This window comes from Camelus bactrianus, chromosome 11 (assembly GCF_048773025.1).
Source record: "Camelus bactrianus isolate YW-2024 breed Bactrian camel chromosome 11, ASM4877302v1, whole genome shotgun sequence".
NCBI classification, from domain to species: domain Eukaryota; kingdom Metazoa; phylum Chordata; class Mammalia; order Artiodactyla; family Camelidae; genus Camelus; species Camelus bactrianus.
Window position 1 is genome coordinate 53477612 of NC_133549.1, and position 16421 is coordinate 53494032.

General features: G+C 33.4%; 1 long non-coding RNA gene across 1 annotated transcript in view; it reads left to right on the plus strand.

Moving 5' to 3' along the window:
• Window positions 1–16421, plus strand: part of LOC123613122 (uncharacterized) — a 492248-nt gene that overhangs the window by 71716 nt on the left and 404111 nt on the right. Inside the window, exon 3 of the long non-coding RNA XR_012510231.1 lies at window positions 2789–2920. This is a non-coding gene — a long non-coding RNA (uncharacterized LOC123613122). The remainder of the gene's footprint in view (window positions 1–2788; window positions 2921–16421) is intronic.

A 16421-nucleotide genomic window follows, 5' to 3' on the forward strand; every position in this document is an offset into this window, starting at 1 on the left:
TAATAGCCTCATGCAGATTGTTTCATTCTCTCTCTCACTATTTTTTAGTATCCTAATCATTTAATTTGTGGCATCTTCTGACTCCTGCTCATGGTGTTTCATTTCTTTATATGTTTTTAGATTTCACTCTTTGAGCTCATTTTTAAGCATATGTTGATTTTTACGTTGCTCATAGAGTCTTATATGGCCTTTGTGTTTGAAGTGTAGCTCCAGAACAATTTTGAATTTAAATTTGTCAGAGGTCATTGCTTGTTTGGGACAGAATTTTAAAATAGCTATTTTTGACTTGATACTTTTCTTTACAATAAGTGGGTAAGTTTAGACTCCAACTTTGGAAGATATGGTTTCAATTTTTGACAGAATATATTTTTTTTCTACCCAGATCCAAGACAAATGTTAGACTTATTGCATACTTACTGTGTCAGCGTGTCAAGTTATTTATTCCTTCTTTAACTAGAATTACGTCCCTTCAAGTGGCCTTGCTTTTGTCACAGGTGTTTAAGTTGTAACTTCAAGTATCCTATGGGCCTGAAGCCTGCTGTTTAATTCCTTGGGGAGGTGGATGTTAAAAATCTAACCACCTAATCATTGCTGAATCCAGAACTGTTTCATGGCTGCAGAAGTATCAGCCCACATGCTATTGCTCCCGCTTTCACTATACTCTGCTTCTGGTACTTGAAGATTTTTGTTTGTTTCTTATACTTTCAGCTATAAACTTTAAAAATAAGAAAAATGCATTTTTAATTCAGCGTCTGTATCTCTCAGAATTTTAGAGAGAGATTTTTAATACCAGCCGAATTCATCAAATTACTGAGAATGGAGATCCCTTACTCTTGCAAACAGCTGTACAGTATTTTTGATATGTATATATAGTTTATGGACTTATTCACCCATGTACTTAATGATGGGTATTTGATTTGTTATTTTTCTATTTACTTTTTTTCTACTGCAAATACAGTCACAATAAGTAATACCCTTATGCATATTCTTAATCATGTTTTTAGATACAGGATTCGATCTCAGGAATAAGATGACTTTCAAAGACGATGCAATTTTTAAATATTAATAGCTATATTACTGGCTTTTTTAAAAACACTGACAATTTATTATTGGTGGAAGGATTTAGCTATGTAATAATATCAGTAAAAACTTAAAATATTTTTCTTAGAGTTCTGATACGAAAGCTAATAATTTAATTCCCTAGCTCCTAAACCAGGAAGGTTATTTTTTTTCCTTTTATTTAAACAGAAAATGAATTATGTAACAAAAATAATACCAAAATACATAGGTAAAACAATAAATCTGCCAACTTTGTACATGGTTAACTAGGGAAGTTGAGATTAAGTGCATTATTTCTGAGACAGGGATCAAAAAAGATAAATTGTCACTTCCAAATAAAACTGTGGTTAGTTATTACCTCTCAGATCATTGGCCAGTGAAGGGTCAATTGTAGGTGCATGGTAGAATCCTCAGAGGTGCAGTGGTCTGTGGTGATGGTGTAGAGTAAGAATATGTGAATTTGTCACTCTAAAGAAGTCAGATAGAATAATTTGCTTTTTGGAATTTGACAAATACTGCTCTCTAAAATTTATAGTATCAAATAATTTCCATGTCATTGTGGGGTACTTGAACCATGTTTCTGTCACTCTTGACTGAAAAGCGTTTAAAACCAGCCCAGTCATCTGTTAATAAGAATTTCTATGCCTGATATATTCTTACTGAGACCTCCTACGCTTATCATATCATACATATGTTTTTTTTTTTTAATACTTAAATGTGGAATGTCTGGGTTATATGGTAAGTGCATGAAACTATGAAACTTTTTTCCCCAAATGGTTGCACCTTATGTTCCTAACAGGAATGTATGAGAATTTCCTCTCCTTCATGTCCTTAGCAATACCTGATATGGTTATTCATTTTAGCCTTTCTAATAGGTGTGTAGTGTTATCTCATTGTACTTTTAATTGGCATTTCATGATTAGTGACTAATCATGTCAAACATCATTTCATGTACTTATTTGCTATCCGTGTATCTTCCTGGGTGAGGTATCTGTTCAAATCTTTTATCCATTTTTAAATTGGATTCTTTTCTATTGCCTTTTAAGAGTTCTGTATATAATCTAACTGCAAGTTCTTTATCAGATATATCATTTGCAAATGTTTTCTTCAGTCAGAGGTTTATGTTTTCACTCTTTGAGCAGTGTCTTTCAAAAAGGGGCTCTTGAAGTCCGATATGTCAATTTTTTTCTTTTATATATTGTGCATTTACTGCCATCTTTAAGAAATGTTTGCCGAACCCAAGGTACATGTATTTTCCCCTGTGTTTTCCTTGAGAAGTTTTGTAGTTGAGAGACTGAATATACAAACGGACATTAGTCAGACCACATATGAAAGCAGAATTCTGATTCACAACCTCTGCAGCGACCAACTGGGTAAGCTAAACTACAACCCCTGCAGCCACGGGCCAAAAGTGGTCAGGACTTAGTAACTACCAGCATCCCTAATTTTTACCCCCACATCCAACTCAGAACCAACAAAAGAAAGACAAATATGTTTCACAAACTAATCACATAGGATGCCCCATTTCTACTTAACTTGCTTCCAGCTTCCCATGCCAACAACCTCAAATTAGGGCATAACTGAGTCTTTCCTTCTTTTTCTCTATAAAGCTTTCCCACTCCCCTGCCTGCCTTTAAGTCTTTGCCAAATGCACCTGATGATAGCTGACTCCTTTGTTATAATGAGCTCTGAGTAAATAACCTCATTTGGGTGATCTTCATTTCTACAGTTTTCATGGAGCTTCCACCAACATACCATCTGCACTGCTTTCACTGCGGACACCAGCTTTTCACCAGGTGTGGTACCTCCAGTGGCTCCTTGTGCCTTCCTGCTAGTGGCTTATTGAGTCTGCGCCAATGTGGTAAGTCAGAACTGACTCTGAACTCTTCTTTCTTTGGTGTTGAGTTCCTTTATCAATCAGCTGCTGTTGATTTGTAGTTCGGTACCTGGGCTTTGTTATTGGTTCCCATTTGTTTTGCGTCCTTGGTGGAATGAGGCATTCTTTTTTGCTTTCCTTTGTGTTAATTTTATGTCGTGCTGTTTAAAAGTATTTGCCACAGGAAGAATTACAAGGTAGAATACAGCTATAGACAGTACAAGCTGGCCTTACAGACTGGTGAGTTTGATGTTCTTCCTGAACCTGTGTCCATTTGGACAAATTTTACTGTGAGTCATCAATAAAAACAGATAGGATTTTCCTTCCATTCGTTATTTTGGTCCTGAGATTTTGCCTTTGATACAGAGAGAGTGTTCTCTTTGGTTTTCTGCTCTGCTGGAAGACACAGATTGTCAGGTCTGTGTTCAGGTATGGCCAGCAATAAGACTGGGGACCTGAGACTCAAGGTGCACAAGCATTATATTCCTGCCAGTGGTTGCCGTCTCTCATGGGATCATCTAAAATCAAATCTTCTCTTCCAGGAAAAACTACTGCTTCTTATATGTACAATACTAACTCTTGCACTTCTCTTTCTAAATGGTATAGCTTCACTAAGGATGATTTGAGCCTTCAGTGGCAACTCTAGGGAACATTTCACTTCAACAAAATTGTTTATTTGAGAAGTGCTAAAGGAATAAGATTTCTCAGGACCAATTGGGCAGCAGTTTGATTGGTATGAGATGTAATGGAGTAAATGGGCTACTTGCTTGCTGTGCAACAACTAGACCAAATACCAAGGCAAAGGTCTTTTGCAGAGAGAAAAAGGTTTTATTTCAGGGTGACCAAGCAAAGGAGACAGGAGACAAAGCTCAGGTCTGTCTCCCTAGTTGGCTATTTATTGTGGGATATTTATTGTGTTAAGTAGGGAGTAGGAGGGGAAGGAGGCTAGAGAATGATTTGTGCAAAGTAATGGTCAGTTTCAAGAGTTCTCTGAACAGGTGCAACTATTCTTCGTGCTTCTTCATGGGTTACATGTGCAAATTTGGGCACATAGGGTCAGTGTATTACATGTGGTGGATTTTCGGCCTGTGGTGTCTAAAGTTCATTATCAGTCATTCTAGTTCCTCAATGTGCCTGCTGGTTGTTCAGCCAAAGGGAGCTGTCAGCAAGTTGTTTCCTATGTGCTGTTTCCCTGGTACTCTGTAAATAAGCTTGGGGCGGCAGGGGACATGGGGGGTCTCGGTGAATTATTTTGTTCATATTTTGTTTGTACAAAGTGTATAAAGTACAAGATATGATTTCACAGAGGCCTCCAAATGAAATTCTGAGTCAAAAATTCATTCACCAAGAGATTCTTTTCCAAAAGCTTATGAGCATTTAGCAAACTAGACTCTTTTCCTAGCAAACTTTGCCTCTCCTTGTCTTCCAGTTGCCTCTCTGTACCCATCTCTCTCTTTTCCCTCTTATCCTTCTGGTCCCTCTCTTACACCTCAGTTGACTTCTCTCTCCTCTTTCCTTTGTCCAGAACCCTTACCTTTAACCAATGATCTCCTAAAACCCGAAAATGCCAGTTACCTCTAAAGATCCATCCCTCTCATGTGCCAGGTGTACAGGTAACTATAGAATTTAAACCTTGGACTTGTACTGAATTAAGAGTTATATTTAAAGATTTCTCTAAATCCATTAAATACCAGCAAATATGTATACAAGAATTTAGAATTCTCTTGGTGCATATGGCCCAGGGCTACCTGTAACCTCTATCAACTTACACACTTATTTTTTAGAAACTCAAATGCTAAATCTGAGTGGTAAAACCTGATTGGACTGACTCAGAGGAGGACCCACAATAAGCCTGGGAGTTTTCTTTCCACAATAAACCCAAAGGTCCAAAAAAAAAAAAAAAAAAAAAAAGTGCAAGAAACTAGTGTAAAGTTTCCCAAAAGCCAGACCTAAAACATTTCCAATAAAAGTCAACTGGACCATAATTCATTCGTACAAACAAAAGATGAAATCATAGGAGATTTTTTTACGACTAGAAAATTACCTTCCATGGACATTCAGGAATAAATGAAGGTGCTGATGTAACAGCAGTCCTTTCATCTCATTTTGTCAAGGAATTAAACCTGAAATTGGTTTAATTTCCAATTCTAAAACAGAATTTAGTATGGGAAATAGCTCCTTTATCTGAACTACAACATCTGGCAGAAGATTTTTTTTATGATGATATAATTGACATAATGTCATATTAGTTTTAGGTACACAACATAATGATTTGATATTTGTACATACAGTACATATGGTTCCAACTTATGATGTTTCAACTTAGAATTTTTCAAATTTACTTTTCATTTTATAACTGGAAATTTGTACCTTTTGACTCCCTTCACCCTTTTTGCCCACCTCTATCCCCTGCCCCAGACAATCACCAATCTTTTCTGTTTTCTATATTCATGAGCTTGGATTTTGTTTTGGTTTTGGTTCCACATATAAGTGAGATCATAAGGTATTTATCTTTTTCTTTCTGGCTTATTTTATTTAGCATAATACTCTCAAAGTTGATCCATGGTGTTGCAAATGGCAAGATTTCATTCTTTTTTATGGCTGAGTAATATTCTGTTCTGTACATATGCCACATTTTCTATATCCATTCATCTGTTGATGGACATTTAAGTTATTTCCATGTCTTGGCTATTGTAAAATAATGTTGCAGTGAAAATAGGATTGCACATAACCTTTCAAATTAGTGTTTTTGTGTTTTCTTATTTTACAAATATTCATATGAAAACCCCTGCACCAAATGCCTGTGTCTTAAATATATTTGTATCATGCACCCAACTCCAATGCATACATTAGATGCACTTAGCTTAGGATTTGGCACACAGTTAGTATAATATGAATATATAGATTGTTTAATTATAAAAAGTGATATTTCATAGGGAGAAGGTAACATAGGGTGTCCTTCAAGATGAGAATATTACTCAGATTAAAAGCGTTGGAGTAACTTGGTCAATACCTTTACTTTCCTCTCAGTTTTGAAGATGATCACATGGCAAAGTAATATCCACAAGCACAAGAACGAAATTTTTGCTGCCTTTAGTGGATGAAATTTTGTGTTAAGTACTTTGCAAGTATTACATATTCTAATATTTATAGTAGTCCTATAGGGTAGGTGCATTTGTTATTATTCTCATTGTACATTTGAGGAAAATGAAATTTATAGAGTTTACTCAATATACTTAAATCACATAGCTGGTAAGTGATGAAAGTAGAATCTGAGTCTATAAAATCTAAGTTCAAGGTCTGGATTCATAATCATTGTATGATATTACCTCTTTATCTTTTCTCATCCTGTTAAAGGCAAAGTTGAAATTTCAACTGAAAGTATTAAGCAGTTTGTCAAGGTTGTACAGCTAGTCAATGAGGATTCTGATAGTTGAATCTTATTTATGATTGTATTCATTAGCTCAGTACATATTTACAGGACATCTCCCAAATATCATATTAATAAAGCTGACAAACTTACCTTTGTATAGCATGCTGACATTTTCAAAACATACGTGCATTTATTTTCCAATTTTCTTCCCATACCACCCTTGTAATACAGACAGCTTTGTGTGCAGTTGACAGTCTCAGAGATTCAAGTTAATGTCCAAGGTCCCACAGTCAGTTAATGCTGGTACTGGAAACCAAATATTCTGAATTCCAGTGCTGGATAATTTCTTCCAGGCCATGCTGAAGATTTAGTCTTTCTCACTTTTTGACAGTAGTATTTGAATGTGCATTTAAAAAAAAAGTGTATACAATTGGTTTAGTTTTATATTCTTGGAATTTCAGACCCTGTTTTTTGTTCTGGTGTTTTTGGTTTAATATTAAATGATTATGAGTAAAATTTAGAAAAAAATTACTAAAAATAGAAAAAATAGCAACTTTTTCATTTATATGTTCAACATAAAATTCTTTATATATTTATATTTTTAGCCATTTTATTTTAAACTGTTGTGTTTAATACAATTGTGAGATTCAAGAACTTTATTATACTCTGTAAATCTGAGTCTTTCCTTTTACAATGATTTATATAAATACTTCATTAAAGCTGACTTCAAACTATCCTATAAATTGTAAAAATATGAATAGTTTTCAAAAACTAAGAAATACGTACGGCTATTCTATAAAAGGATTTAACAAAACCAACTTAGTTGGTTCAGTATTCTCTTTTTGCAAATTTTCCCCAAATCCAATCAGTAATCGTGGATGCTTACATAACACAGGTGAATATTTAGCTCGATTGAATTTATATTCCTCTTAAACATAGAATCTCCAGAGTAAAATAAAGCAATAATACCATGACTAATTATACCATGGATGAATTATAAGTGCATATTGAAGCCAATCTGAAGAGACTGCCTTATTTTATGATTAAAATTATATGACATTTTGGAAATGGCAAAACTATAGTGATGTTTCCCAGGAGTTCGAGGATGACGGTTGAATAGGTGAAGCACAGGGGATTTTTTTAGAGCAGTAAATCTAATCTGTATGCTACTGTAATGATGGATAAATGTCCCTGTGCATTTTCAAAACCTATAGAAATTTATGACACAATGTGTGAACCTTAATGTATATACATTTTAAACATCATTTCAGAGGTTGGAGTATCTCAGGAAAGAATTCAGAGGTGATAACACAATCAAACTATTCTAAACATGTATGAAATAATCTTACTGACGGCGGTGGGGGAAAATAGTACCTACTAAGTAACTTTGGAAATAAGTGCAGTCTGTAAGACTAAAGGCAAAAGAAACTAAACATTCTACTACAGCTGATAAAGTTGTGTTCCATGGGAGTACAGCTTCACAGTTCTGATAGTGTTATATATGTATGCTATAACTGAACTATTAAATAAATGAATCATGAATTGTGAAAGCCAGGTTTCTCATTGTTGGAATGTTAGTTTATAGATAAGCCCAAGTGGAGGTTAAAAAGGTCTATGTGATAATAGCTTAGAGTTGGAGACCCCAGCATAAACTCATAGTTAGTTTACATATAAATACAGATGGTTTTACAAAGACATACTTATAGGTGTGTGTGTGTGTATACATGGATATATATGCAGTATACCTACACATATTTCCTTACTCTGTCGGCTGATAATCTTAGAAACAATAGCTTCAGTAACAGTGGGCACACCTAGTGCCCAAAGCTTGTTTTTCTTGTTTGTTTGTTTTGTTTTTATAAAATCCTTCAAAAATAAGCGAACTAAGGGTCTTTAGAGAAATAACTGATTCTAAGACTGGGACAGGAAATATTCAAGATGAGTTTGTGATAAGGAAGTGCTAGAGAAAAAAGTCTACAATGATGGGATATGTCAAAGAAACACAGGAGTCAACTGAAAGAGTACCCTGAAACAATCTGAACAACAAAATACATTATTCTACTATTGGATTGTAAATGAAAGTGTAAAATAAATATCCATTAGTCCATGCTGATGTAAATAAAAGATTGAACAAATAAACAGGGAGAATAGACAAATCTATGCAGATGAATTCTTCATAACTTATGTAGATATTGTACCTTTTAGGAGGGAGAGTAGGACTCCAAGTTAGGCTGTGTGTAGTGACTACCTTCCAAAGTGTACATCATGGAAAAAGATATAAAAAAGGGTAACCTTTCAGAGGAGAAACTTGACAAACTACCTTATCCAGGTGATCAGGTCAATATCAACAATGATGTCATGTTGATATTATCTGCCCTTTACATGATGTAATGAAATTGGTACTTCACCTCTGTGTTGTTACTCTCAAAAACCCATAACCGATACTATCATGAGAAAATCAACAGATGATTAAAATATGAAGAACCTTCTATAAAATAGCTGACCACTACTCTTCAAAACTATTAAGGTCACCAAAAACAGGATAAGTCTGAGAAACTGTCACAGCCAAGAGGAGACAAAGGACACATAATGGCTAAATGTAATGCGGTATACTGTAGGGGCTCCTGAGGGGGAAAGAGAAGTAAATAAATAAGGAAATCTGAATAAAGTATGGACGTTAGTTAATGATAGTGTATCAATATTATTTCATTAATTGTAACAATTTTACCATACTAATGTAAGATGTTAATAATAGGGGAAGATATACATGGGGTATATGGGAATTCTCCATATTATCTATGCAACTTTTTGTGCAAATCTAAAACTGTTCTAAAATAAAGTTCTTTGTCATAATGATAGAACTCCATAGAATCTCCAGCTGATTAGACTGTAAGTTAATAGTATCCCAAAGTTTGATGCCTCAGTAGCTATATTTGTCATGCTAGCATGAAGCTTAATGCTTCAAAAACATGATTACTTTCTTAGATAGCACTCCTTGATGGCATAATTCAAATTTCAATAATTTGACAAGTTAATTGAAGAATAACTCAGATTTAACTCTTTAGAAAATTAAGTTGGCATCCAATTTGATAGAGCTAAGTAAATCCTAAAGAAAATGAAAGAGTGATAGGACTATAAAAATACTTACAAATGGGGTTATGTAGCAGCTTTGCATTTTCCTGTTATATGGCAAGGAAAATCTACTGGGCCATTTTTATGTCTAGGATTTATAATATAAAAGAATATATATACACATATGTATATATATAAAATATATATAAGAACATTTCTATATTTTTATATATGTAATATAGAAAACCATTCGGTTAAATATCAGAAAACTATATAAATGATTTAATTCATTGTAAATTTCTTCATTTTCTGAGAGATACTAATAAATTCTTATATATATTTTTACAAGTCTGTTTATTGCCTTTGGGAAAGGTGTCACAAATAGAAATTAATATTATTATGAACAACCTTTAGTCTAATTTCATGTAACTAATTTCATGTAACTTGGAAATATGAGAAAGGTTAGTCATCAGTGTGTGAATTCTTTATGAAATTCCTCAAAATATCTTTAGAATGCAAGACCTCAGTATAGCACTTCAGTTTGAAGAGAGTCTTATTTTAAATAAAGACCTAGGATGTACTTGTTTTTCACTCTCTATTAGAACATTTGTTTATTTATTATGCAACTCAAGAAAATGTTTATCTCTGGGGAGTGGTAGAAATGTGACCAATAGGCTGTGTTTTATTCATAGCCATGTGAGTACAGCCAGTCTCCAGGGTATTTGGAAAATTTGATATGATGCTAGTAATAATCCATAGCATTTCAGTCACCAAATGAAAGGATTCTTTCTGCATACTGATTGAGAAGTGATCTATATAAAACTTTTCCTTAACATTTGAGTTTCACAGTAATGGCACCTGAACACTATAGATTATTAAATCACATTGCAGTGTTATCCTTTTCCTAATGAAGTCACTTCTTTGGAAGTGACCTTTTGCCTTTAATAGCCTCTAACTAACTGTGTGAACTTGAACAACTTGCAGAATCATTGAATCTCAGGGACAAAAGGAATTTTAAAGGTTTTTTTTGGTCCAGTTATTCACAGAATTCATAGATCTTCTCTTTATTCAGCACTCCCACAGAGTAGTCATTCTGCTTCTGTTTAAGTATTTTCAGGGTACAGGGAACTATACAACCCAGTCAGCTTAAACTGATCTCAGACAACTCTGCAAGTTTAGAGTTCTGTCTTTGTTCACTTTGTTCATTTGAATTGGCTTTCTCTTGTTGAAAAAAGGGATGATATTTCACAGAATTATTGTATGGGTAAAATATATAATTTGTGTAGAAAATACAGTGTACATAATGAAGCTGGGATGTACCTGTGTTCCCATCTAGTGCAGAAAATTGTACGATTATTTTCAAATATTTGCTTCTATTCTCTGGGAAAAAATTATACTCTCTTGCCCATTGATATTAAACTCAGCCAGGTGACTTGCTTAGGCCTTAGGAATAAGAATCAAAGTAATTAACACGTGTCTACTTTTGGGGAGAAGTTTTGAGAGCCAGCACATGGTCCCATGTTCCCATTTCTCTTCTGTACCAGTAACAAGCAATACTTCAGATAGGGTCTCCTTTGAGTGACTAGATCCAGGAATGAAAGTAATATAGAGCAGAGCTCTAGCTGGCTCCAGATGCAACTGTCACATAATTCACTGAGAATTTTCTTGGTTGTAATTAAACATAACCTTGCCTATCTTCTTTGATGCAAACTTTCTCATTCCTGTAAAGACTTGCTTTTCAGATTATATTCTTGCATACTTCTTATCGCTTTGAGGAGACCTTTTCTTCCCCCCTGCTGACCTTATGTGAACTTGAATATGAAGCAGACAAGAAAGTGCACTTTTTTGTGTTATATACATAAGATTTCAATGACATTACTTATTGGATAAGTTGAGAAACTTTTCTCTATATAATGATCTTTAGTGACATCACTTTGATGAAAATTTATTTAGACTTGTCATCCTTTTTCTCTAACTAAAGAGGGACAGATAAAGCAAACCTTCAGGTTTGTTTGAGAAATATCATAATGTATGGTCCCAGGCTGAGGTAGCAGAACTTAGCACTGGGAGGTTAAATAAAATCCATATAATAGAGACATTTTGAAGTGTAGATTGTTATAAAATGATGAGAATGTTTAAAATTCACTACAGTTCTCCAAATCCAAATGTAAGAGGGTTGAAAACAGTATATCCTTTGAGAAAAATGAGGCACAATAAATGATAATAATAAAAAAGATATCATTATGTGGCATTTATTAAGCATTTACTATGTGAGTAACCTTTGCATACATTGTTAATTTCAAACTCAGAATAAGCTCTGAAGTATATATTATTGTTAGCCTTCTTTTTACATGAAATTTAGGCTTAACAAGGCTATAAAATTTACCCAGTGTTACACAGTACATAAGTGGCAGAGCCAGACTCTGCTCAAAGTTACTTCAATTCACACTATAGAGCTCAAAAGTGAAATGTTATATATATATATTTTTTCCCCTAAAATATAGGATTATGTCAGTATGGGGAGTAGCACTACATGTAGGTAAGAACTTGGAGAACCTGGGTTACCTTGTCAGAGCTTCTTTTAGAGAGTGAAGGATTATTCAGAATAGTGTAAGATTTTGTGTGCTTTTGTGTGCTTGTGTGTATATGTGTGTATTTGTGTATAAATATATTTAAAATGTTTTTCCTCCTTGACAGTTTGTTATGAAGAAACTGTCTTAGGTCATCCTCTCTGTTTCTTTATAAATACCTTAAGCTGTCCTTATGTGATGTTTTTCCCCCCACTTCAGGCTGGCTTTCATAGTTACATTAATATAGGGCTATTTGAATAAAAATACTAGGTCATACTATAGTTTTTGTCTTCTTTGTCATTGATCTATTGCTAACATTTTAAACAGGGTCTGTTATTTAACAGGTGCTCAAAATATTTATTTAATAAATACATTAATATTTGCTTCTGAGACAATTTCTATGATGGGGTCTCCTGACTATTAACATATTCCGAATGAATTTCGGTAATAGTGTCAATAAAAACTTAGTTGCACCATTTTGGTTTATGTACCCAATTGAATGGTCCCACTGTAACACATAAACATTGGCCATTAAGATGTTATTAGTTTTCTAAACATAGTAGACTGAGTTCATGTATTTAAGGTCCCAGTGGAATGAATATGAAATCCTGCAATAATAAGGAGAAAGGTAGAAGTTCAATACTGGAAAACATTATCAACATAATTTCTGAAGTTATAAATCATATGAAGACCAATCAACAGGTGAAATAGCTGAAAGTGTGCATGAGGATGCTGCACTGGAGCCCATCTTCCTCAGAAACTCCAGAGAAAATTTACATATGGTGTAAATTGACTGAAAGTGCAGAAGCAAGAGGTCGGACTTAAAATAATTGGATTAATCAGACCATTTGTGTGAAGAATGGCTGTGCACTTCAGCTATATTATTTAGTTATTCTTTCCCTTCTTTCTTCATGCAGCCTGGCCTTTGCAAGTAACTTAAAAACAACATAATGAAAACAAACAGAGACAAATGGAACTTTAAAAACACCAGGAGGTTTCTCTCTAAATATATTTAAATAATCACCATGGTAGAGCTACGGGCATTAGAGTGAGTGTTGGTACCTGAGAGTAAAGACCTTCTCAGGTGGTGCCTGAAGCTAGAGGGGACAGATTTGTCAGCTGGCTTCCTGGTCCTGCATCTAAGGCAAGGCTCCCAGTCCAAAAGCCTCTCCCATGTGTACTTGAAAATTTCCTTTGCTTTTCCAGTCAGGGAAGAGGTCTACCAGGGAAACAAAGCTGCTTACACCGTGGTGATTGAAGCACAAATAGAAATGTAGAATAATATTTTGTTTGTTTCATATTTCAACATGAATACAATTTAAGATCTTCAGGCAAATGAAAAAGACTGAAGTTAATAAACAAAGTAATTTACCTTGGAGAACACATAATACCAGAGAAGAGAAAAATAAAACCTGATCCCTACCTGAGAGTGATTTGATAATATACTGCATTCATAAAAATCATAATAGGCTAAGAAAATGAAAAATCAAATAACACAAAAGGAGTCTTAAAAATTAACAATATAATTGCTGATGGTTAAACATTTATTATATGAATTGAAATTTTGAGTTTAGGAACCTTTTGAGTTTAGGAACTATAATTTCAACCTACAAAAAGTTGAAATTATGATGGAAAGATAAGAAACTCAAGGGGTCTATCCTGGAAGTATAAGACACCATGAATAGGAGTTCCTGAAAGACAGAACAAAGAAAATGACACCAATGATTTACTCAAATAAGTAATAGGGCATGTTCTAGATCTGAAGAAGGATGTGAACTTTTAGTCTAAAAGAGATTTATAAAAATTCCAGTTCTATATTCTGTATGATAATTGTTTCAAATTACAAGGTAAAGAAGATAATTCTGAAAAACTTTGGGGAATAAATATCCACAAAGAAGAGATAAGCCAACATAGGATACCAGAATTAAGTGGTAGAAATCCCAAATTCTAATGGGAGAATAATTTTAAGCCTTTATTTATTTATTAAAAAAATCAGTCAACCAGGAAGACATAACAAAGAACCTTAAGGATTCAGAAAATGTAACTCACATACATATTTTCTGAGATAGTATCTGAGAATGAATTCCAAAAATGCAAGGTAGAAAACAAAGAAGGGAAGTAATAGATTCTAGGAAATGGTGGTTCTGATTCATTAGTGGGATAAATGAGAATTATCAGATTATGGGGGGGATTATAATATATAGCTGAACAGAACAGAGTCATTTCTTGGTTGATAAAAAGATAGGAAAATATGGACTTAGGGCAATGGATATATTAAAGGATGAAATGATTTCAGGAATCTGATCACTATGTTTTGTCAGCAAGAAAAAATGAAAGATATTGGAGACTTGTTGGGAGGAGGAAAAATGTGGTTAAGTCATGCTCCACATAAGAAGTAAAATAAAACATGGCATAATCAACTGATAACTTGTAGAAAATAAGATCTACTTGACTTTGTACCTAGGAACAGTTACCTTAAAATAGCATAGGTTTCCTAACCTTAAAAGTCTTAGAGAAAATGATACAATGATAAAAGACCTCTTGGTCTTTAAGTGATTAATATTTGTATACATCTGTTAATGTAATTTCTGTTTATTGGTTTTTATAATTTAAAATCTATTTTTATTCAAATATATAACATTTTTGTTTACAAAGAAATAAATGTTATCAGCTTTAACACTATAAAAGCTAAGGTAAAATTGACAGAAACTGGGGGGTCAAATGGCTAATAGATTCCAAAGGAAGGAATAAAATACCATCTTACATAATGAGGAGAGCCAGAAATTATTGCTTAAAGCAGACAGCAAAATAAACTTTTAATCATATTATTTAATTTTAGCTAAGTTAATCAGTAGAGGAAGTAAAATTAATTAAGAAATTAAGAGATGGAAAGGAGAAGCAAAATCATATAATAGAAATATTTAAAAGCATTCATCTTTAAGAAGTGACACTGATGCTTTTTAGTCTAAAACATTTACCTCTTTACTATTTGATTATTTAAATTGCTAGTTAAATATATTATTCTCTTTAAAAATGTTCACTTATGTTAAGATAACATGGTATGGACAGTCTTGAAATATATATGGTTTGGATTTCTCAATAGAAAATGGACAGAAGGAACAATATTATTTTTATTTTAGGAAAGGTTTACAGAAATACTCTATCTCATACTTAGTAAATAGTGGGTTTGAAGAAAAATTATTTCAAGACAGCTACTAATTGGTTGAATGATTTCACTTTTCATTTGTTCAGCATTCTGGGTGTCTTTGGACACAGAAAGTAATAATATGAATAAATTTTACAAATCCTATCATTATTTTTATGTCAGTGGCCAATAACAGACATAATGAGACTTAAAATAGTCATAAGGAAACATCAACTTTAAATGACACATTAGACCAGATAGAGTTAATAGACATGTATAGAAGATTCCATCCAAAAGCAGCAGAATAAACAAGTGCGCATGGCACTTTCGTTGGAATAGATCACGTGTTAGGCCACACAAAAAAATATCAGTACATTCAGGAAGACTGACATTTTATTATGCATCTTCTCCAACAACAGTGATATGAAACAAGAAATCAGTTGCATAAAGAAAACTGGATAAACTACATAAATGTGGAGATTAAACAATATGCTACTAAAGAACCAGTAGGTCAACAAAGAAATGAAAGGAGAAATCAAAAAATACATAGAGACAAATGAAAACACAAAGATGATGCATCACAATCTGTGGGGCAGAGCCAAAGCAATTCTAAGAAGGAAGTTCATAGCAATACATGCCTACCTCAAGAAAGAAGAAACATCTCAAATAAACATCTAAGTTTATACCTAAAGGAACTAGAAAATTAAGAACTGATAAAGCCCAAAGTTAGTAGAAGGAAGGAAATAATAAAGATCAGAGCAGAAATAAATAAAACAGATTAAAAAATAATAGAAAAACTGAATGAAACTAAAAGCTCATTCTTTGAAAAGATAAACAAAATTGATAAAACTTTAGTTAGAATAACCAGGAATAAAAGAGCCCCAATTGGGCACAATTAAACAAAATAAAAATAAAAGGGAAGAAGTTATAACCAATACTATAGAAATACAAAGAATCATAAGGGGCTATTACATACAGTTATATACCAACAAATCAAGCAGCCTAGAAGAAATGGATAAATTCCTAAAAACATGCAATCTTCCAAGTTATGAAGAAATGGATAATCTTGAATAGATCAATTACTAGTAAAGTGATTTAATCAATAATTAAAAACCTCCCTCCAAAGAAAACTTCAGGACCAGATGGCTTCACTGGTGAATTCTACCAAACAGTCAAAGAAGATTTAATAGCTATCCTTCTCAAATGCTTCAAAAGGATTAAAGACGAGGGAAAACTTCCATACTCATCTTGTGATGCCAGCATTACTTTGATACCAAAAGCAGACGAGGGTACCACAAAAAAAAAAAAAAAAAAAAAAGAAAAGAA